The sequence below is a fragment of the Nycticebus coucang genome, chromosome 4 (genome assembly GCF_027406575.1).
Source record: "Nycticebus coucang isolate mNycCou1 chromosome 4, mNycCou1.pri, whole genome shotgun sequence".
In the NCBI taxonomy this organism is placed as follows: Eukaryota; Metazoa; Chordata; class Mammalia; order Primates; family Lorisidae; genus Nycticebus; species Nycticebus coucang.
In genome coordinates, this window is record NC_069783.1 from 101,412,571 (window position 1) to 101,437,412 (window position 24,842).

The 24,842-nt window shown below is 43.3% G+C and overlaps 1 pseudogene; it reads left to right on the forward strand.

The window, feature by feature from the left end:
* The first annotated feature begins 1,200 nt into the window (after nucleotides 1–1,200).
* Nucleotides 1,201–18,749, forward strand: LOC128584373 (purine nucleoside phosphorylase-like; annotated as a pseudogene).
* The last annotated feature ends 6,093 nt before the right edge of the window (nucleotides 18,750–24,842 follow it).

Genomic DNA, 24,842 nt, shown 5'->3' on the forward strand with positions numbered 1-24,842 from the left:
AAGCCCCAAGCAGGCCTTGGGGACAGGCTCAGAGAAATATAATAGGCTGAGAGAAAACAGGGTAATAAATCACACATTTTTGACACTGTACCCATGAGAGAGACAACTAAAGCGTGTTTGTAATTTATTTTCCTCTTGGAAAAAAAGTTACTTCTTGCAGTGTGAACACCAGATCTCTAAAAATAAGTTACTAGCTTATTTGTCACTGCAGATACAGGCACATCAACATCAAGAGAAAATCCGAGTCTCCCGGGATGGTAGCTTCAAATGGAAGACAATGGAAGTCAGAACCAAGACTAATGGCTCTTTATTGGGCTTTTGGCTGAGCAGATCCAAAGACAGACAAAGTCAGAAGAAAGTAATTTTAGGTTTCTGGCTCCTACTCCTCTCAAAGCCCTTCTGCACATCCTAAGTCCACCTATAACCCCTGCGCCAATGGCTGGAAGCCATTCTGCATAATTTCCCTCCTTGACTTTCTTCACCTGTCCTTGGTCAGATTTCTTCCTACCCAGAGCAATTTTTTCTGATACTGCTAGCTAGTCAGAGATTAATAGGAGAGAGGAGGATCCCACAGGACACACAAATCAACCAGCCCAGCCCATGCTGCCTTCAAGAAAGCCTGGCTGTCAGAAGCTTCCCCTGCGGGTGGCTGCTGAAACCCACTGGAAGCGTTTCCACCTGATAAAGTTGACCCCCAAGGGCAACCATGGAAGCAGCAGGGTTCGTGTCCACAGTAGTCCTGCACATGCCCCTCCACTCCTAAAGTAGGTGAGAAACTGGAAAAATGTGGAAAGTGGAGCTATTAAGCTATTCAGGCCACTGATGAGCTGCTGCTGGCTGCTTAACCCCTTCAGTACCTGCCCACAGCTGTCAGCACAGTTATCAGCCCCGAGAAATATAGGGCACTTATTTTTGGATACATGCTCTGTATCTGAAAGCACTCGTGATGAAGAGATTCAGCCAGATGGCAGAAATGCGGTCACCTGCCCCCGTGCAGAACATCCTGGCACATAGCAGTGGCTCTGGGTGCTATTCATTATTATTAAACTGGGGCTTCACTTCCCTCACCTCCCCCAAGCTCCAAAAAGGATCTAGATTTGCTTGAAAGAATTTTGAAAAATCCTTCAAAATGTTCAATCAGTGTAGTGGAAGGGAAGCATAACAAGACAAAGCCACTTCATTGAGAGCACTGTTTTCTCCATGCGTGGGGACAGCCCTGGCACCTGCTCCTCTCCCTACCGACCCAGGATTGCCAGGCCCTGTGTGCCACTAGAAGGTCCCTCCTTTGTCCACACCAGGTGAGCCAGCCTCCTGGCCTTGATTTTCTCTTCTGATGCCCTGCTTTGGGAGCCATAATGGATAGAGCATTTTCAGTTTGGGTTCAACGTGTGCTCTAGAAGTAAGAGACAGAGAAATCTCTAAAAGTCCATGATCTTGCCTTATGTTTTACAGTCACAGCAATACTGACCTTGAAGAATTTTATTAATGATTGAGACAGCAATACAAAAGTGGCTTACCCGCTGCATATTTGTGTGTCTATATATATCCCAGTGTCTTGCTGAAGAGCACAGGAGGGGAATTAATCCAGCTCAGAGCTGCGTAGTCAATATATTTCATTACCACAAAAGCACAGGGCTGGATATGCAGCCACCCTGAGATGAAGTTTGGTTCGGCAGTGTCAGTAGATGAAGCAAAGACTCACTGAGGCACACTGTAGGTAGGCAAAGGCCTTGGCTTGCAGTCCTTGCCCTCGAGTCGTTCCGAGTCGAGTAGCAGAGAACAAACTCAGGCATGGCATGGTGGTCAGAGTGGCAGCTGTGCTGGCTGTGGGGGACAGGTGGGGGATGTAGGAGGGACATGAAATCCACTGCAGGGACTGGACCCTGGAAAGCTGAGAGAGGAAGATGCGTCTGGACTCAACTGTAGGCCTGAGAGAACTGAGAAAGTCTTCTGAAGAGGGCGGTGACGTGACCGTATTTCTGGAGTGTTTTAGAAAGGTCACTGGGGCAGCTGTGTGGGAGAGGTGGCTGGAAGACAGAGAGTCACTGAGCATCTGTAGCACTGGCTGTGAGGTGGGAGGTGGGGGCAGGCTCTAGGAGGGTCTTCATTAGTCTGGCCATTTGTCATTTTCTAGACAAGGAAGAGGAGGATTCTAGGAAGGCTCCCGTGCCTGACTCTGCCTGAAGGAGGATGATGGGACACTCACTGAGCAGGGGTGTGTAGATTCAGACGTGGAGTTCAAGGTGCTCATGGACTGCAGGGCAGCATTCTGCAGGATATAGCTGGAAATGGGGAGTGCCTAGAAACTGCAAGGTAGGAACAGTAATTACACAAATGACATTTAAACCCAGTGGTAGCCCACAGAGAGTGTGCAGAAGGAGGGTGAGGATGGGTGGGATGATTTAGAGTGATTTAGAGAATGAATTCTGGAGATGGGGGGGTGGGGCTGGGCAGGGCCAGCAGCAATGAGGTGCTGGGCATTGGTTGGGGAGGCCGACAGAAAAGCCCGACACATGTGGGGCAGCTAGGTGCCAACTTTAGCTTCTGTCTTTGCCTAGAACCAATCCCGACCAAGGACATCAAATAGCCAGTGTACTATCTGAGCTTTCAAACTGCTCCCCTGTGAAATCTCACCCAATTACATGTAAATTCAAACTCTGAAGGCGGCCATGCAGTTCTGTAGTGGGGCAGAGCTAGGATTTCACTGTAACAGATATCCCACTCCCATGCTGGGCACCCGGGCCTTGTCACTGCACCCCTCAGCCTGGGCCTTATCACTGCGCCTCTCAGCCTGGGGCTTATCACTGCACCCCTCAGCCTGGGACTTGTCACTGCACCCCTCAGCCTGGGGCTTAAACTGTTTCTGTACACAAAGCTTCTCACTTAATCTCAGTAGTGTCAGAGCAAGGCACTAAAATTGTCTCATTTTACCGGTGAGGAAACTAAGAAGCATAGAGATCCAGTGTTTTGCCTGAAGTCATACAGCCAGTAACTAAATACTGAGAGGCAAATCCTAGCTTTGCTATATTTTTCCTTAACAGCAGTGTGACTTTGAGCAATTCTCATATTTACATCTTTTTATCTTAATAAGAAGAGAAACATGGTGAGAAGAATTACCTGACCCAGTGGATTCCCTTTCTCAGGATGATCTGTAATAAAATTTTGTAAAATGTAACTTGTTCTGCATTTGCCAAACCGTAATGTCTAGTTTCTGTGATTATTATAGCCGTCACTGTCCTTCTGGTGGCATGGCCTATTTTAGTAGGACTGAGGAAGAGGAAATACATTTCTTAGAGGTCTGGACTAGTGGTTCCCATCCCTGGCTACACAGTACAATCACCTGAGAGCTTTAAAAGTACCCGGGTGCTCAAGTGGCATCCCAGACCATCACATTAATGTCTCTGGTGTGAGGCACAGGGTCAAAACGCACCCAGATAATTCTAAGGAACCACTGGTCCTAGCTCAAGATAGAACCTGTCCCCATGTGTTACCAGTGCTGCCTTTATGTACTTGGAATGTAAGAGCTCAAGCTTTTAGGAGACGTAGACTCTATGGTGCAGTACGGTCCTCAGTGGCTCCCCGCTCCCCCATGCCACCTCCCACTTGTGTAGAACCTTCATATCATCCCCTACCCAGAGTATATCACTGACGTCCTTCCTTGGATTAGGTTACTTATATAGCAAAAGTGAAGGGATTTTGTAGATGTAACAAAGGTCCCAAATCAATTGATTTTGAGTTCATTAAAATGGAGATTCTCTTGGGCAGACCTGACCTAATCAGGCCCTTTAAAAGACTGTCTCTCTTATTGGCTTGGAAGTTGTAATGAATTTTATGGCTGCAAGGAAATAAATTTGACCAATGACCACAAGCCTTTGGAAGAAAACCGCAAGCTTCAGATGGGACCTCAGTGTGATCCAGCTGTCACCTTGATAGTAGCCTCAGGAGACCCTGAGCAGAGGGCTCAGATAAGCCATTCCCAGACTGTTAACACCTGGGTACTGTGGGATAATAAATGTTTGTTGTCTTTAGCTGCTAAATGTGTGGTAATTTGTTAGGTAGTGCTTTCCTGACCTGGGGCCCTAAACAGCCTTTCACCACCTGAGAGAGGGAGCCTGGGAGCAGGCCACTCTCCTTCTTTCGGTGGTGTGGACAGAGTGGCAGCAGCTCCAGAATGAGCAGAGAGCTAGGGAGGGACAGCTCCAGCTGGCCTTCGATCACTGAGAAATGACAACTGTATGACAACATTGAGAGATGACAAAGTATGTATGTATCATACTTTCATAATGAAAAGTCAACATACAATCTAAATTGATATACAATTCCAAAATTCTGGAAATTCCAATAATGGGGAACACAAAAATTTAAAAATCTTAATTTTTGCAAATAGTATGAGCATAATAGGGTATATTGTTGATCTAGGATTGGATGTAGGTGGGTTTTTTGGTTAATAGAGGCCAACGAGAGAGGGCATAAGGTAAGAAATCACTGGGCCATCAATGTTGACCAACTGTTCCACCCAGGAAAATGTTGACACAGTGTTCACCTTTTTATTTTTGTATAGGAAACAAACGTTGAATGGTTCCTGAATTCTGCCCCTGCTATGCTTTACTTGAGCAAAGGGAAAATGAGTATGGCCTGATCTTGCAATTAACACGGGCTCCTCCAATGTGGGAGTTCATATTAAGGTTGGGCTGGCAGCTGTGATTTTCTACGTCCAAGAAGGAGGATTTAGTCAGTCTGAGCCAAACCATTTGGGACAGCTAATCACTCCTGAAGAGAAATCCTACATTTTGCTATTTTTAAGAGCAAGTGAAACTGGAACATGTGTATCAAATTTTGCTCAGAAGGTCTGTGAAAGTTTAAGTACTGGAGGGAAAAGATGATCTGAACATCTGATAAAATAATTTATTTTTGCATCAAGGAAATTTACCCACTTTATGGAGCACCAAGATTATAACATTTTAACTCTTTAGTGTAGAAATTTCAAACATGCAACAGAGTAGAGACTCCATTTTAATTAACTCCTATAACAAATGTGTTAACTCATCTCCCAGTTTCAACAATCATCAGCGTTTAACTCAAGCTGTTTCAACCCCATTTCCTTCCCATTTTCCTACCCATCCTAGGTTAAAGATTCCAGTTTTGTAACATAAAATGATAGTGAAGACAAGACCTTGGGTTTTCTACTTTTTCTGCTGATTTTAACAATGACCTTAAAGCATCAGGCGGGTGATTGGCCAGTGGACACTGAACAGACTAGAGAAGAGGCCATCTTTCTGGACCCCCAAAATTACCTCCCTCATTCCAGCCCCTCCTTGTTTTCTGAGTCATCACAGGCACTTGTTCTAAAACAGGAGGAGAATGTTCCCAGCCAGGATTAAATATACCCAGCAGGGATATTATAAGGGAAACAGAAGAACAGCCTCACTTTTCCCCCTACAAGCAGTGTCCTGTGCTCTTTGTACCGCCTCTTCCCTCCAATCTTTGGGCTGTCAGAATTTTGTTCAGGACCCACCTAAAGGAAAGAACCAACCTCATTCCTCATTATTGGAGTCACGGTTTGGAATGTGCAGGAAAGAAGTACCTGTTCCATCTCTCTGCCTTCGGGTAAGTTCTCGAGATAAGAAACCCTCCTCACTCTAAAAGAAGCCCTGAAGTAAGTCCAGGACTTATTTCAACATTTAGTTACTTTCAGGAAATTCTATCCCTTAGAGCTAAGTCTCCTTTCTCTTCCTATTTCATTGATTTCATTTTTATTTGGTCTTTATGTTTTTAGGGACAAGCCATATACTTGCAGAAGCACTTTTTATACCCTTGATAAATATCACCCCCTGTTTAGGCTTTCTGCCTTGCTGCTCCCAATCTATATTCATTATGGGATTGTTGGTTTTATGAATCCACTCTCCAGCCATCCTGAGAAATCTCTGAATCTTCTGTAAGCATCCATGTCCCTCAAGCCCTAACCTGGAAAAGATGCTCCAGGAGGAAGTGAGAATGGAACATGGCACAGAGTTCATGTTCTTCCTTATAGAACTCAGAAGGGTCATCATTGTCTGTGAAGATCAGTCTATTTTTAAAAAGTCAGACAATGTGAGGGAAAGGAGGATGAAGGTGGTTTCTGTCAAGGTGTAAAGTGATGATCTTGGTTCCTTGGAGAGCAATTTGAAAATTAAGTCTGCTTAGCATCTTACGGGTTCCCAATATATATATAGCGGCATGAACTGAGAGGCAGCATGAGCTCTCCCAGAACTCTCCTCACGGGTGCTTAGAGGCATCAGCATAGGGGCACAGCTTTTTCTGGCAAGGGCCAGCTAGTAATCCGTCAGGCTTCGTGAGCTACATGGTCTCTATTGGAACCATTCACCTCTGCTGTTGTAGCGGGAAGTGGCCATAGACAGTAATGCAAATGAATGTGCCTGGCTGCATTCCAAAGAAACTTTATTTATGGACCCTGGAATTAGAATTTTTGAGCTTTATGTGTTATGAAATTCTTGCTTAGACTTTTCCAAGCATTTAAAATTGTAAAAATTGTTTTTATCCCATAAGATGTATAAAAAACAAGGTGACTGGCTTGGACTTGGCCTGCAGGCTGTACCCTGCCTGTCCCTGATCCAGCATCCTCCAGTGTGTCCAAGTGAAAAGGAAGGGCGGCATAATTAGAGAAATAAGCTGTTCCACTTTAAGTTTTTTTTTTTTTTTCTTCATTACTACAACATTTTAAAACAGAAACAGAAAGTTGCTATTCTTTGCTTTGAGGAGATAACACCCTAAAAGTTACACAAGGATTTAAGCAGGAAAGAGCCTGGTGGGACCACTCTATAGCACCTTTGCTTTTTCAGGGATCCCATCCCATGAAGTCTAAGGACCTTATGAATGCTGATTAGATTTTTAGGAACTAAAATTGAGACTCATAGTTTGATAAAAATTTATCTTTTAGATTTATAAATTTATTTACCGGAAATATCATAAAATTATAAACATTAAATGGCATGTAATTACATAATTAATTACTTTATTAAATAGTATTGAAACTGCTTTGGAGACTTAGAACTTAGGATATTTATGGTTCATTACAATGTCACGTAGGAAGAGGTCTTTCCCCAGGTATGTGTGAGTGGAGACCTACTCTGTGCCACTGCCCTGAACCTGGCCTTGGCTGTCTGAAGTTAAATGCTGTACTCTTCCTCTGTGGATGAGGAATTAGGAATCTGGTTGGCAGTTGGATGTATTACTTCCTGCCTAGCTCACAATAATTTACCGAGGACCGTTTACAGCTTTGAAACCAGACTGAGAACAATAATACATACATAACATGCTTTAAATAAGCTTGTATCATTTAATCTCTCAATTTGCAGTTTAGGACAGGCCATAAAACTACTGTGCTTTTTGGAAAAGTGATTCGACTTTCCCGACTGGAGCCAGGTGACACTGCACACTAATTTTGCAAATGTTGAAACTGAATAGTGAATTCCCAGGTAGGTCTTTGAAAAGATATAGAATTACAATAGGGACTTTCATCACAATTAATAATAGTCCAAGAATAATATGTTTATGTTAGACAAAATCCACACAGACATTAATTGTGAGGTGGTTGGGATAGAATGAATAATTTTATAATCTTCCGATTATGAGATCGGTCTACACCATCTTATAGTTACAAGCCACCAAGTCAACAGCTTTGCTTTGGCGTAACATTTCCAGGTTGAAAAGTTGAACTTATTTAAGCTTCTTGTTTTTCTTGCTGTACTTTCACTTCTCCAACATGTCAAGTTTGGGGAAGAAATTGTTTGCTAAAATTAGACCTCTAGGAGTCTATTTATCCATCAGGATTCTCCCTGTCCTCTAATAGCATAAGTAATTGAAAACTGTCAATATTATTATTTTTAATCTACAGCCTTCCTCTCTCTTTCCTTCCCTTCCTTTCTACCTTTTTTCCATCCCTAACAATGCACATGGTCATCTTTAATAATTTGATGCTTAAAAGCAGGGTGCTAGAGTCGTAATAAGCTTTCTGACTTTGTCAGGGAATCTGAGAACTATGAGATATTAGCCAGCATTTTGACTTGATCTTTCTCTCTGCCCTGTTTCTTATGCTATCCCTGTTTATTTGCAGTGGCTAGTAGGTTGCTCAAAATAGGTTCTTAAGTATAAATGAAAAATTAAAAAAAAGACAGATATAAAGAAAATGATAGCAGCAATATTGTGTGGATGTGTATGTACAGCTAAGGTTTGGTGGGAATGGAAGAGGCAGCAACTCCTGATGTCCAATGGCCTGAGAAGAAGACTCCTTAGGAAGGGGAACCTGAACTTAACCTGGAAGGGAAGAATGGGGTTTAGGCGAATGGTACTTGTGACTGAGAGGTGGAAGTGGGGGAGGGGATGATCTTCTAGGCTAGCAAATTTCAAAATTTTTGGCCCCAGTTTATCTTTTACATCCTTAAAAATTTTGTTCTTATGTGTTCTATCTACTGACATTTACTATATTAGAAATTAAAACTGAAAAATGTTAATGTTTTAGTACAGTAGAACCTCTGTACGTTGACCACCCAACGGACTGTAACAAAGCAGTCAGCATACGGAGGTGGTCACCATAAGGAACTAGGCCTGCTGTACCGATACGTACATGTGGTTTGTGTCCAGTCTGTGAAAATTAGGTCACCTTAAAAGAAATGGCCAATGTAAGAAGGTAGTCAACTTCGGAGTTTCTACTGCATTTTAAAAATACAAAATTTATTCATTTAAAAATAATAAATGCACTACAGGTTGTCATAAATAATATTTTCTGAACAATAAATATATGTTCCAAAGCAAGTAATTCAGTGAGAAAAGTGGCACTTTTTTACACTGTGGCAAATCTCCCTCATGTGTTGTCTCAAAGCAAACATCAGGAGACTGCCTCTGCACTCAACTGATTTCAGTGTCACATGTGAGGAAGCCTGTGCAAACCTCCACTGTGTATTCATGAAAGAGCGAGGGTGAAAGAGCATAGGACAGCCTGGCATTATGATCAGAATAGCTTTGACAGTTTCAGCCACCCGAAAGGTTCTCAGAGGCACTCAAAGGGATGGACGTTCTGTCCTCACACCGTGCAGACAGCTCTCCCGCGCCCTCCTCTGTGCTGCCATTCACACTGGGAACATCCCATGGGCACCTCAATGTGTCCAAGGCTGACGCACATCTCATTTTTCTACAGTCCATGTCCTGCCTAACCCAGAAAACGAACATTCCCTTAGCATTCCCACCCCCTCCTGAGCTTTAGTCTGCTGGTCCTGTGCATTCTGGCTCCTTAATATCACACCATTTCCAAATCAGCTCCCTTAACTTAGGTGCTCAGGCTGAATTACAAATTCACTAATTAGTAATTACTAATAGTAATTGTAATTACTTTTTATTTTTTATTTTATTTTATGTGTTTATTTATTTATTTTTGAGATAGAGTCTCACTTTGTCACCCTGGGTAGAGTGCCATGGCATCTTCATAACTCACAGCAACCTCCAACTCTTGAACTTGAGCAATCCTCTTGCCTCAGCCTCCTAAGTAGCTGGGACTATAGGTGCTGGCCACTATGCCCAGCTAGTTTTTGTATTTTTCATAGAGGTGAGGTCTTGCTCTCCCTTGGGCTGGTTTGAAATTCCTGAGCTTAAGCAATTCATCCACCTTGGCCTCCCAGAGTGCTAGGATTACAGGCATGAGGCACTGTGCCTGGCCAGTAGTAGTAATTACTAATTAATAAATGGCCTTGGAGCTGACTTCCAAATTCTAAGTGTGGACTCCTCTACTCTGCCCTCACTGTTACCATAGGAATTTCTATAAAATGTAAGCCTGGGCATGTCTCCAGGCACCTAAGACGCCATCAATAGTTTTCTGGTGCCCTGAAGATAAAATGAAAACTTTCTAATATATCTTAGAATTGTATTCTTCAGAATGTTATAAGGAACAGTGATGTCACCACCATGACAAACTGGAACAGAAGTGCCAGAACTCACTGTGAGCAAGTCTGAGCGGACATCCCAGCACAGGAAACTTGTATGTGGTTTATGGATCCATGTCTCAATGCAAAATGCGTTTCTTACTGTGGGTCACAGTTCAAAAAGACTGCGAAGCACTTTCCCGGAAGCCCTTGCCTACTTGTCTGTCCTCCAAGGCAGCTTCTCTCATCTGGGACCCACCAATCCCCAATCAGGGCAAGTTACCTCTGGCTCTTTTGAAGCTTCAGGACATGCTTCTCTCCTCTGGGCTCTCCTTCTTTCTGCTTGTGCAGAGAACAGACTTTTCTCTGCTTTGCTCAGATAATTAGGACTCATCATTTAAGATTCAGCACATACTTTGCCTTCCAGAAAGTTTCTCTGTCTCACCACCTGCCGCCCCCTACTTCAGCCTCCCTAGGGTTACTCCAGCTCCCTGGTGGGGGCTGGTGCAGAATTCAAAGAATTAAATTATTCACTGTTCTCCTGTTTGATTCCCTCCTTGACTCTTGGCTCTTTGAGAACCAGGACAGTGCCTCACCCTGTGGCCCCAGCACGGTCGTGACCTGGAATAAAAGCTCAGTGAGCTCTGGTAACTAACTGACATCATCACTCAGGCCCTCACAAACTCTGGAAGGCATTCTCTGCGCCTCCTTGCTTCTCACCCCCATATTCAATTGTGAATTGCGAGCAGTGCCGCTCCAGGGATGAAGGGAGGACTTGCGCACGCCTTAAAGGTGGCTGCTAGAATTATTTTCTAAACATTATCACATGATACATTGACGTGATGCAGAGAGGCCTCCGTGAGAAAATTAGACAGGGAGGCTCAATCCAGCACTCTCAGGCCTCTGACCTTGCACCATCAAGCACCTCTCTCCCCGCCAGCCTTCCCCCACTTCCCCGGTGGGGGCAGGTTTCTGTGTCACTACCCCTAGTTCTCTGTCCTTCCAGGGAGGAGCAGCTATTGCTCTTGCAATTTTGCATTCATTTTTGTGTTTATGTGATTAATGTTTCTCTAGACACCTTTGAGATTCTCACCAGAATATATGTTTCATGAAGTCAGGAACTGATTTTATTTTTGTTTTACTGTATACAAAATAAATGTGGGAAAATGAGTGATAATGAAAGGTTCTTGCATGCCAAAATTCTGGCAGCTAGAGTGGCGGGAGGAGACTCAATCCAAAAGGTACAGGCACTGTAGTGCTGGTGGGTGAGTTTATGTGTCCACTTGGCTGAACCATGGTGCCCACATAGTGGGTCAGGCATCCTGGGTTTATGTGCGTGTGTGTGAATAATATTTAAATTGGTGGACTTTGTGTAAAGCAGATTGCCTTCCATAATGTGAGTGGGCCTCATCAGATTAGTGGAAGACTTGAATAGAACAAAAAAGCTGATCTCCCCCAAGCAACATGGAATTCTGCCTTTGAACTTGAATGACACCTTGGCTCTCTCAGGTCTCCAGCCTGACACCCTATTCTGCAGATTCTGTACTCATGAGACTCGATAATCCTGTGTGCTAATTCCTTAAAATATATTTCTCTGCATATATACACTTTCCATTGGTTCTGTTCCTCTGGACAGCTGTGAGGAGTGTGTGTTGGCCTGAGGCACTGGCTTCCTCCTTCAAGGGGCTTGGTGTCCACTCCCAGGGCTGTGAGACATAGCCATGCCAGCATGACTTCTATGCTTGGAGATACACATTTATTCAATGCTTTGGGGGAAAAACCCTACTTATATATAGAAATAAGCACAGGTATAATATAAACTGGGATTAAAAACATATATATATATATATGATAAACAGGAAGGGGACTTCAGAGACCCATTGCAGAGAGGCAGCTGATAGATACTGTTGGGGGTGTGGATTTCCCCTCTTTAGTCTCAGAATTCCTTGGTATAATATGCTGAGAAGTAGTCATGAGCAGAAGGAAGTGGAAGGAAAATCTTCAGGCCTGTTTCAGTAAGATCACTCCATGATGGGGTGGAGGCTCCGCTGGGAGAGGTTGGTGGGAAGAATGGAAGAGAATGAGGGCTGTGGTCCAGGAGAGGCAAGGCGAGGTCAAGTCCTTGTTGAAGTCCGGGCTTGGGGTTGCCACTCCGGGAGGCCTGTCCTGACTTTCCTAAGGGGCTTTGTCTACCTCCTTGTGCTCCCCAAATACCCGTAACCTCTATCACAGAGCCCTCCTCCCCAGCATCTTACAGTCAGTTGTCCAAAAGTGCCTGACACCAGGCTGGGAGCTCTTTGAGCACACATCCTGAGTCTCATTCACCTGCCATTTCCCCAGCGCCTGGCACCAGGTAGGCCCTTGGTGACTACGGCAGGGAAGACTGCGTGACTGGTGTCAATGACTGCCACTGAGCAGAGAATGAGGCAGGAAATGCAAGAAATGGAAGGAGCTTGTGACAAAAGTTACTGAATTCACACCTATCCCCCATTGCTTTATTATTGTTGTGACTTCTTATTATTTCTGTCAAATGATTATTTTTGATAGATATCAAAAAGGCAATGTGGCCGAAATACACACAGTCTAAATTGCCTGTAATTTCAAGTTAGTGAATCTTTAAATAATGAGAATTTACTTTAAATTTAATTAGTTCTTATACATTTGATATCAGTTTTTAAAAATAATATTTTAGAATGCAAAAAATCAATGTCGTAGATTGATGGTATGTCTTTTGGGATAATCTGCTTAAAATATTGTGGCCACTAAATTGAAATATTCAGTTGCTTCATTTTCAATTGAGGCAGTCTACAAAACTCAAGCCTAACATTACAAAACAAGGCCTTGGTTGGCTCAGAAGAGAGTCTTACATTCCAAGTTCAAAGCAGATGGACGTATCATCTCTAGAATACAGCTTATTGCCACACATAACGTTTTCAAAGTTCACATATACTAAGTGTTTGGGGAATAGCATTTCTTTTCCTAAATCCTTATTTTATTGTTTCAGTCTTAGGCATTTAATTCATCTAGATTTTTAAATATGGATGGGAAATGCTGTGCTTATCATTTACAGATATTCCAAAAACTATAAAAACCATTGTCCAAGGACAAATGGCCTTTTGATAACAATCCTGGATGGTTCCCCGTCCCAACCTTGACTCACTAGTTTCAGAGTCTTGTTTCCTTATCTGGGAACCTTCTTGAAGATATGCGGAGGGGTGTGGAGAGCAGAAAATGTGTGGTGCTTTTTAAGAGGCTTTTAAAAATGTTGTTCTCAGATTTGCAAATGTCCCTCAGCAACTCTGACAGAAAGAAAAACTGAATCGCTTTTCCTGCCTTTCTCTCTCTTTCTCGAGGTGGCCCTGTAAAACATAATGTGATCATGCTAATCTCCCCTCCATTTTTATATAGTAAAATATAGCCTGGATTGAATTGTAAAATATATATTTAACGTACTTTTTGACTACAAAAAAAGGCTTTTTTATTTTAAAAGGAAAAGTGAAGCTTCCATCGTCTTGTGCATCAGCCATTCCCACTTAGGCTTTGCTTGTTCACGCACGTTCAATTTCTGGCTTTTCAAGTTCATGGTGTGCATATAATTTTTGGATTTGATTTCTTAAATCCACCCAAAACATTGGGTGGATATGAAAAAGGGAGGAATTAAGAACATTTTATGGCCGGGTGGGGCTGGGCAGGGTACCCAGGCCAAGAGAGGGGAGACGGAGTTTGAGGCGCCAGAGGATGCCTGAGACAGAAAAGTTACTCACAGATGGAAAAGCCACAGATAAAAGCTGTGCTGCTCTTGGGTGCATTTCCCAGGGCCTTAGCCTCCGAGGTCAACTTCAGGGTGTGTGGTGGGCAGTCTGGTTTGGGAGAAGCCAGGCCCCAATACGGCCACTCCCTACAGGGTTGGGGGACCATAGCTATGAAAGCTGCTGTTCAATGAGCTCCTGTGCTGATCTCTTAAAAGCCAGTTTTCCATCATTAAGACCCAACATTGAACATCAGTTTATAAAAGGAAAATGGATAATAATATAAAAGGGCGTACCACCCCTCCAATCCTCTGATAACTGAGGCATGTGACATTACAGGCCAAAGGAAATGTTTCACCATATTTGGAATCTTCCTTTGGGTTCTAGACCCCCACATGCATGTGGGCACCACGAAGACACACATATATATCTTCCCCCCACACATTTACCCTCCACACGCGTGCAGGTACCCCATACAGATACACACTAGTCTTGCTTTATTAAAAAAAGGAGAATTACATTCTATACCCCTTTCCTGATCTAACCAGGTTGTCTCACTATTATGTGCTTCTTTTTTTATATAAATGCAAATTTTTAAATAATATGTTTCTCCCAATTACAAGTTATGTTGTCAAACCAAACTGGGGTCTGCTTGCCCAGCACAGCCAAGGTGAACGATGAAGCCTGTGGGATAAAAGACATTTATTTGCAGGGTGCCTTGCAAGGAAGATGAGATGCTCACTCTTCAAAGTCCAGTCAGGGTTTTTAAAGGCCAGGGTACATTTCAGGCAGCAGAATCGTGACTCAGTGCATGGATGTTATACATTGGTTTGGCCCCCAAAGGCTGCAAGTCCTGAAGGGGCAGGTAGCACAGATGGAGTGAGAGAGTCTGGGATTAGCAGAAAGGAATGTGATAATGAGCATGAGAGGGTGATAGGCCCCTTAGGAGGAATGTAGAGCTAAGAATGGAGGTCAGAGGTCAATGCCTCAGCCCCCCCCATTCCCACCTGCTTTTCCTGTAGGTGGGAGTTTCTGAAGAACAACTCAAGAACACATGTTGAGATGACATCTGTTAGTTTCCACAGGGGACCAAAACACCTCCTGATTCTGGCTTGCTTGGAGGGTTCTTGTTGTCATCAGGTTGTCCTCTTATTTTTCAAGCTGGCTAGGTGTCTGGGACTTCCCCTGAAGGAACTCAATTTTTTCCTTTTTTCCATGCTGGTTGGGGAGCAGTAGGCCCCCTCAAATCCCCTGGGTCCTTGCTTGGGCTCAGTGGTGTGTACAAAAAACATCCTGCTGGCCAGGCTCAGTGGCTTTTGCCTAAAATCTCAGCACTCTGGGAGACTGAAGCAGGTGGATCACTTGAGCCCAAGCTTTGAGCTATGAGCTATGATGCAGCAGCACTCTATCTAGGGTGACAGAGTGAGACTCTGTCTCCAAAAGCAAAAACAAAAGCAAGAACAAAAAGATCCTGCTCTTCCTTCCTCCCTTTTATCTTCTTCCTTCCTTCGCTTTCTCCCCTCTTGCCTCCCTTTCTTCTTCTTCTTATTTTTTTACTTCAGACTATCATAGGGATATAAATATTTGGGTTACACGAATTGCTTTTGTACAGTTTGAGTCAAAGGTACAGGTGTGCCTCTCACCCAGATAGCGTGCATGGTACCTGTAGGTGTGACTTTGCCCCCTCACCTGCTCGTCTTCCGTTGAGTTTTATTTCCCTCTGTGCACACGAGGGCTGACCCATCACTTTCAGTTCAGTAGTGAGCACCTGTGCCGTTTGTTTTTCCGTACTTGTTACATTTCACTCGGGAGAATCGTTTCCAGTTTTATTCAGAATTAATGTAAAAAATTCATCAGTTGGTTTTTATGGCTGAGTAGCATAGTGAGGTAGCAACAGCTATGGGGAGAATGGCTTTTATCAAAAAGTTTCCAAACAACAGATGCTGATGAAGTTGAGGAGAGGAAGGAACACTTACACACTGTCGGTGGGACCGCAAACTAGAGCAACCTCTATGGAAAAGGGTACAGAGATTTCTTCTTTCTCTCCTTTCTTCCTCCCCCTCCCTCCTCTTTCCCTCTCCCCTTCTTCACCCCTCCCCCTCCCACATTCTCCCCCAGCACTTGGCACATTCCTTACACATATGCTGACCTCAAACCCTGGCAAAGAGGAAACTGTATACCTACCTGTGTGCGTGTTGAATTTTCCTACATTACAGAGAGGAGCTCAGGTCTTTAAAATCATTCTTCCTTCGGTCTTGATAGTTAACACGACCCCAGCATCCGCAGATTTCCTCGGCTTGGGGTGAGCCAGCTAGTGGAGGTCTGCTGTTGTGAGGGAGATTTGGAGATAGAACACGTTGTTTCTGGGTGGCAGGTGGCAGGCACACAGCCAAGTGCGTGGTCACGAGTACGGCGCATGTGTAGAGTGAAGACCGCGTGACAAGCGCCCCATCATCATTACGATCGCTGTTGACTAGCTTTGCCACCCTTCTGTGTTTAGCTTTCAGTCAGCAGAAGCCAGGCCTCATAAATCAAGCTGCATATGACAAGACAGAAAGGACAGGGACAGGATTTGCATTATCTGCTGGCAGGGATGATAGAAAAGAGCTTAATTAGAAATCAGGAGTGACAGGTGGAGAACACAGGTTTTTGTTGTTTGGTTATTGTTGTACTCAGTTCCCTTCCCTCTGTGGCACACAGGACAAGTGCCTTCAAACTGCACAAAGCCACATAATCACTGCTCACATGGGGCGGGCAGAGGACACCAAGGACTAGATCACTGGCTGTCTCTTTGGCAAATAACTGCAGGATGGCCTTGTGTACGTCATATTTATAGGTGTCCTCCAGAGCTGGACAAGGGGGGTGGGGGTCACAGAATGTCAGGCTGTGAATGGGCAAGACAGGGGTGGATTTGGATGCAAACACAAAGTGGAAGTCAGTTGAGAGCTGACCACCCCACATAAGACAAAACGACAAAAATACATCATCCCATGTAAAATGGAATATTCTTTAATGAGGAGGAATAACAAGTTTCCATTGTGGAAATAACCTTCAAAAGTCCAGATTGTTGTAAAAACGGTTTTTCACCTGTGCCAAAAAGGAGAACACACACGTGTTTGCAGGAGAGGGGCTTAGAGGGAATTACAAAGACTGCTGGAATTTACAGTCTTGGGGGCCCTTTCTCTGGGCAGCTTTTGGGCAGTGCAGCCAGCATTAGGGTGGTTAGATCAGCACACACACAAAGCAAGACTTAAAGGAGCTCCCAGTAAACGGGGCTATTTCATTTAAGACACATGCAGAAATCAGCATATGTGATACTTGTAGCTTCAAAAATAAATGCAGTAACTTCAGTTGATAATAAATCAACATATGTTAACAATCTTGCTGGATGTGATAAAAAGGCAATACTGCACCTTTAGTGGGGAAGAAAATCTGCCTGGACAAATGGCACAATATGGGAACTGTTGGTTTACGCTGAGGGCACCTTCAATTACTAGAGGCTTGGACAGTCATTGCCCTGGTGGCTTTGAACTTTCAGGCTTTAAAATCTGATGCCTTGAAATGTGAAGCAAGAGAGACAAAAGGATTCAGAGATAACAGCAAGGCCAAGAATGTGCTGGTTTTCCTCCTTTGTTTTTTGGTTGTTTGCTTGGAGTAAAACGGCAACCACTTGCAACCTGACACTAAAGGGGCTCATTCTGAGGTCCCGGGGGAACGTGTTAATGAACACGGTAGATCTAATCCAACCAGCCATAAACACAAACCTCCACTAATTCACATGGGGCTTGCCAAGCGAAGTTGGTGGGCTCTTTGTTTAGGAGATGAGAACAGCTGAAATTTCCATTCTTTACATAAGTTGCCAAATATTTACACAGACACACACATTCACACATTATGTGAGTTTATGTGTGTGAAGATGCAAGCCAAGAGGATTAGATGATTCAGAATCAGAAGGAATGATAGAAACTGGGTATGTGACCTTTTAAAACAAAAGTGTGTGTGTGTGCACATGTACAAAAACTGGACTTTTCATCTTAGAATACTTAGGTTTTAATCTCTGTTTGATGAGTTATTTAAATGCTCTCATTTCAATTTTCTTTTTCTTTTGTGAATAGGATTTAATAGCAATGCCCAGTTCACATATTTTTAAATAATTAAATGTCCCAGAGCTGATCAGCCCTGACTACAGCTCAGTTGGCCATGGCATTGGAGCAGCAGGGGGCAGGTGGGTCAGAGGGTGTCAACTGGACCATGGAGAACCAACCGAGGATTACCAGAACATTGTGGAATGGCTTCTGTGCTGCATCAAATACCAACCTTAAGAGGCAGTGATCTATAGTTCTGGATTTGGAGGTCTCGCTGATAAATTAACTCAGCCCCAGGTCTTTGACTACAGTGAGATACCCAATTTTCCCCAAAGTATACCGCCAGGTCATGCTGGTCGGCTGTGTTTGGGATCCTGAATGGCAGAGCCTGTGTGATGACGCAGGTTCCATGATGGTACCTGCACTGGAAGGTGACATTCCCGGTGAGGGTTTTCCAGCTTATAGGTGTGGACACCCTGGTGGTTACCAATGCAGCTGGAGGGCTCAGCCCCAAGTTTGAGGTTAGAGATATGCTGATCCATGATCACATCAACCTACCTGGTTTCTGTGGTCAGAACCCACTCACAGGATCGAATGGTGAAAGGTTTGGAGTTCATTTCCCTTCCATGATCCCCACGACTAGACCATGAGGCAGAAGGCTCTCAGCGCCTGGAAACAAATGGGGAGGAGCGAGCACTGCAAGAAGGCACCTGTGTGATGTTGACCAGCCCCAACTTTGAGACTGGCAGAGTGCCGTCTGCTGCAAAAGCTGGGGGCGGACGCTGTTGGCATGAGCACCGTACCGGAAGTGATAGCTGCACGGCCCTGTGTACTTCGAGTCTTTAGCTTTTCACTCATCACTAACAAGGCTGTCATGGATTACGACAGCCTGGAGAAGGCCAATCACGGGGAGGTATTAGAGGCTGGGAAACAGGCTGCACAGAAATTGGAAGTTTGTCACCACTCTTGTCACCAGCATTCCCCTCCCTGGCAGTACCCATTGACCAGTTCTGAGTCTTCTGGCATCTTCCATATTATATCCAAGTAGCTGCTAATATTTTGTCCCCCTCCTGGGGTCACTTGCCTCTGCCTTCAAGCAGTATCAGAAAGGAGCTAGTGATTCCTATTTTCTACCTTCCCTACTTTTTCCTACTATACCCTTCTGGTGCCAGGTCTTTTGCTCAGTTGCCTTCTCAAAGCAGTTTCTACCCCTTTTCTTCCGCAGTAGCTGGAGCTCACGCCCTACCACACATCTGTGGATAAGCCGGGGATTTGACCTGGGCTTTCAGGCTCCGCACAGTAGTGACTACTTAGGTTCTCACATAATGCTTTTCACATTCCTGAGGGCTACGTTCTGCCTCCCCTAAAACGCTAGCAACCAAACAGGGACCAGCCCCATGCTTTTTGTCCTTCATTAAACACCAGGATGTTTTGAGAATAAAGAGAAAGATTAAATAAAAAAAATAGAATTAAATGTCCCTAGGTGAATGCCTGTCCCTAAAAGGTACATAGTCAAATTCAGCTACTGTCTTTAGTAATTTTGTCTGTTTGTAGGCAGATATTTTAATATTCTACTACTTTACAGAATTATTTACAATATTCACAGGGGAAAAACACAGGTTGCAAAGATTTACTTCATTATAATCAAAGAGCCTCTGTAGCTCAGTGGGTAAGGCTAGCGGGTTCCAACTTGGCCCAGGCCAGCTAAACAACAATGACAACAACAAAAAAATAGCTGGGCGTTGTGGCAGATTCCTGTAGTTCCAGCTACTTGGGAGGCTGAGGCAAAGAGAATTACTTAAGCCCATGAGTTTGAGGTGGCTATGAGCTGTGATGCCACTACACTCTACCCAGGGCAACAGCTTGAGACTCTGTCTCCAAAAAAAAAAAAAAAAGTGTAACATCTTTCCTCTCCATTATTTTCTTTTTCTTTCTTAAACATAATTGAAGATTTCTTTCACTGTTTTACAATTTAGGGATAAAGAACTTCTACCCCATAATTTAGCCCTTTAATTAATTTCCTGGAGCCCACATAGCTAAAGGGTAAACCAAAGAGTTTATACTTCGTGTTCAACATTTTAAGGTAAGCTCTTTAAACTGTTTTATTTTATTTAAGTAATTATTTTAGAAATTGCGGTAAAACCTACATAACATAAGCTTTACCATTTTAACCATTTTAAGTGGACAATTCATTAAGTACACCAACAATCAATATTTCCAGAACTTTATTATTATCCCAAACATAGACCTATGTCCAATAAATAATGACTTCCTGTTACACACTCCCTTCAGCTCTGGACATGATGATTTGAATTCAGTTGTCTTCACTTAACAAATTAGTTAAGGGTTCTTAGCCAAGGCATTTAACTTTCAGAGCTTCAGTTTTCTCATCCATAGTTTGGGACTAAGCTATCTGCTCTGCTTGTCTCAGTGATCTGTGAATGCTCTTGCTTTAGAAATCTAAGTTTCGGAAGAGACACCTTAGTGAAAAGAATGCCTGTTTCAGTCCTACGACCTGGGCTCAAGAACTAGCTGTGTGGCCTCTCAGAAGGAAATTAGAGCCTGATTGTTAAATAAAATCATGATAGCTATGAACAGCTAATATCTGTTGTGGTGATGTCAAATTAAATAACTGATAAGACCGTGATTTAAAAACTGTAATTTGAGATTACTATTATTGCCATCCTTATGATTATAAATCTGAGTTATTTTTACATGGCCAAAAGAAATGATAAGATATCCACAATCTTTTATTCAGTCCCTCCTTATACTGTTACCTCACTTTATGAGTCAGATGGTCTGGACCGGGGATGTGGTCTTCTATCTAGTAAAATTTTCTTTGATGCTAAAGGAGGCTCCTAGGGCCAAACCCACAGAGAGATATAGTTTTTTCTCTATCCATGTTGTTTTCTAATGGAATAAGTTATATTAGACATTGTATTGTATAATACATACATATAAATGGTACAGTATTTATAAAAGAGACAGATATTCCAGATTAAATTCCAGGTTGGAGGTGTTTGCTTCTGTTTGCTTGTTAAGTTCGAAATATATAGATCTGAAATCTTGGTGAAGTTAATTGACGCGAGATTGTCATGGTATACCAACAGACACATTTATTTGAATATATCGTTCCTGAGAAGTACTTTTTGGTTTGATTCTCCTTCAACTGGCAGAAGTTTTACTGCTTGTTTTTTTAGCTTTTTTCTTACATTTCTCTTCCCACTATTCAATTACACAGGGGGTTTCATCTTGTGTGAGGTATTTGGAATGAAATGTTGGAGGCCTTGCTCTCTCCCTTGATGAGTAGTGTCTGCCCGACAATTAATCAGAACATGGTGGTCTATTTACAACCAACAGCATTTAATCATGTGTGCTACAGAGGGAAGAAGAGGTGTTGGAGTTCCACACTTTTGTCTTTGTGTTTCCTTCCTCTCCTGCTCTGTGGAGCCCACCAAGCCCTTCTCACCCTTCTCATTATTTTGCTAAAATTTATATCTGTGCTGGTGGGACTGCAAACTAATACAACCTTTTCAGAAGGAAGTATGGAAAATCCTCAAAGAACTCAAATTAGACCTCGAAGTCTAGATGGCTTAGACTTAGATGGCTCTTTCTCTCTTTCTCATTGATCCTGCAATCCCATTACTGGGCATCTACCCAGGAAGAAAACAATCGTTTTATCATAAGGACACTTGCACTAGACTGTTTATTGCAGCTCAAGTTACAATCGCCAAAATGTGGGAACAGCCTAAATGCCCACCAACCCAGGAATGGATTAACAAGCTGCAGTATATATATACCATGGAATATTATTCAGTCATTAAAAGAAACAGGGACTTTACATCAGTTGTATTAACCTGGATCAAGATGGAACACATTGTGCTTAGTAAGGCATCATAAGAACGGAGAAGCAAGAATGCAACGTACTCAATTCTAATATGAAGGTAGTAGATGATCTAATACAAGGTGGGGGTAGGAAAATACGGGATGGGGAGAGGGGAAGAGGGAGGGAAATGGGGGGGTCATAGTGTACGGCACACCTCTTGGGAGTGGGACACAATTATAAGAGGGACTTTACCTAACAAACACAATCAAGGTAACCTAAGTCTTTGTAGCTTCAATGAATCCCAAACAAAACAACAATGACAAAAATTCACACACAAATGAAAATGGGAAAAAAAACATTTACATTGGAAGGTGTGTATGTGTGCGTGCGCATGCTTGTATCTGTTCTCTTACTGCTTAAAGTTGTAATAATGCTCTTGTAGTCACAATATTAATTATCATGTTATTAGAGATGCAGTTCAAGATCATGAACTGTCCCATGTCTAATGCTTACTAGCTACATGACCTGAGCAAACATTTTACTTGGTTGGCACAAACATCAGTGTTTGCACAGGCTCCAGCAGCCTTGAAATAAAGGCTTTGTAAGCCTCTCTTAGGCATAAGATATCAGTTAAAGTAAGTGCTAGCTGCTACAACACATAAGCCCCTAAATCTTAGTAGGTTAACATTGTAAACTTATATCTCACTCATAAAAAGTCCAACTGCTGACTTATACTGTGCTTCAGGCAGTCACTCAGGGACCCAGAGTGATGTGAAATCTGCCGTTTACAACCTATGTCTTTCTGGGTGTCAGCATCCCATCAGAAGACAACAGGAAAGAGAAAGGATGATAATTTGGGACATTCTCCTGGGGCAGGCCTGGAGATGTTGTACTTGATTTCTATCCATTTTTTTTCCTTGGCCTCTGTCTAATGAACAGCTGGACAGACTGCAAAGGAGATTAGGGCTCACTGTGTGACCAAGGGGAAAGAGAGACAGATTTGGTGACTATCTCCCCAGTCCTTTTCACAGTGGATGATATGAGAGAATGAGACTTATGGCACCTGCTGAGTTATAATTAGTGGAAGAGGCAAGAATAACACCTATGTAGCCATCCAGGAATCATTATGTGCTCAGTGACAAAGCACCCACTCTAGGCACTAGATGGATATGAGCTAAGAAATTAAAGTGGAAAGCTCTTTCTGGAGGAGGTGATTTTTTGACATCTGTTGTGAAAACTTCAGTTACCTTTAAAGACTAGTAAGATTTGGATATGTAGAGAGGAGGGGGAGGGTATTTGTATTCACTTGCCAGGGTGTCTGATGATTTCATTCATTTTGCTATAGGTGTATTTCCCATAGATAAGGAGAGGAAAACCAACAAAGAACTGGAGGGCTGATTATATATATATATATGTGTGTATATATATATATTATATTACATTTGATCTGAGTTCTTAGCCTCTACTTTCTACACAGGCCCACAGGAAAAAAATTGCTTTATGATCTTAGCTCATGTGTCCAGAAAATGCAGACACTAAGAAATCATGTGTTATGTGAAGGATCTGCAAAGATCCTGTGAATGTGGCCCCACGAGTACACCCCACCACTTACTTGATAGCTGTACTTGGATGTCTGAAAGGCATCATGGATCTTAACACATTCAAACATAGAGTTCTCCAATTAGCTAACACCCACACCTGTCCCCATCTCTGATGGTTCTCCCAGGCGGTCAGCAGCTCAGGCCCAAACCCAAGAGTCCCCCTGGATGGCTCTTTCTCTCATGCTTCACATTCAGTCCACCCTTAAGTTCTGCCATATCTTCAAGGTATGTTGGGGATCCAATTATATCTCACTTTCTTCACAACTGAAACTCTGGCCCAAGGGCCACCGATGGCTCTGTCTCTTCTACAGCCCAGAGTGGAGCTTTGTAAAAGGTAAATTAGATTGCTCTCTTCTGTTCATTACTCTTCGATGATTTTCTATAAAACATTCAAAGTCAAATCTAAGGCTCTGACCTGAGAAAGATAATCTGCCCTTCTCTCTCAGCATGGAACCGGTCATTGCCTGTAAGGTTTTTCTCCTGTGTGGTTTTCAACCTGTGTGGTTCTCTCTGTGGCTCTGTCTTCTCCCAGAAATCCTCAGTGCCGACTTCCTCATTGCCTTGGGTGCTATGCAAATGCCACCTCCCAAAACAGGCCTTCCTCACCTTAGCACCTGGGATACCTTCTGTACCCTCCCACCACTGTTATTTTTCTATAGGTAAATGATCTCTATGAATATAAAATATATCTTTTTACATGTCTATTTTTATCTTCCTCAAGAGTCCACAAGGGCAGGAATTTTATTTATAGCTCTTGTCTGTATCCTCATGCTCCCCACACATAGGACCGTGTCAGCACACAGCAGGTGCTCAGCAAACATTTCTTCAGTGAATAAATAAATGAGCAATGTATTTTGGGAGAGAGATTGCATATTTCTAGTCCACACTTTGAGGACCACATTGCCCCCCTAATCTCCCTCTAGATCTGGACTGAATGCTTGGGAATCACCAATGGCCTCACAAGTGCTTGAATGCTTGTAAAGTAGCCAAGTGTTTTTACATAATGTTAGAATATGTTCTACCAAACTCTGAATTTTCCCCATGGGTGGTCTTCTGTGGTAGCACACAGGACTGGGAGTGAGACCTCCTGTGTCCTGGCCTCTGCTTTCGCTCCCAGTGTGTCCTCACTACCCAATCTTCAGTTTCTTCATACTTAAAACGAGGAGGTTGATTTTCATGACCTCTTTCTAAGGGTTCTACCAATCTGTCAATAATGTGTACAGTGTCTTAAAAGGGAGCAGATAATATTCTACTTAAAAATTATTTAAAGAATTGTATATTGGTCAGCATTCAATAGGAGCAGAACCACTGGGAGGTTTAGATATCAACTTGAACTTCAGGGGTTGTGGGAACTGGTTAAGCAGCCTCTGTAAGCCTTCAGCTTTTGTAGCCTTTGAGGACATTAGGGCAGGCAGATTGGAGGGAAGAGTGACATGGGGCAGAGGTGAACAAGGACAAGGAAGAACCCACCAGAATACACTGAGCTCTATCATCACCTCTGACCTCAGCAGTCTGAGTCTCCTGGGAGAAGTGGGGCCCTTTGTTGCGGAGATAAACACACACTAGTCCCAGGAGTTGGAGCAACTGAAGGAGGATCCAGGGGGAGATGGCACAGCTTCGGTCCCACATGTTGCCCCACTCCCACCAAATGAGCCAGCAGGTAAAGTGTC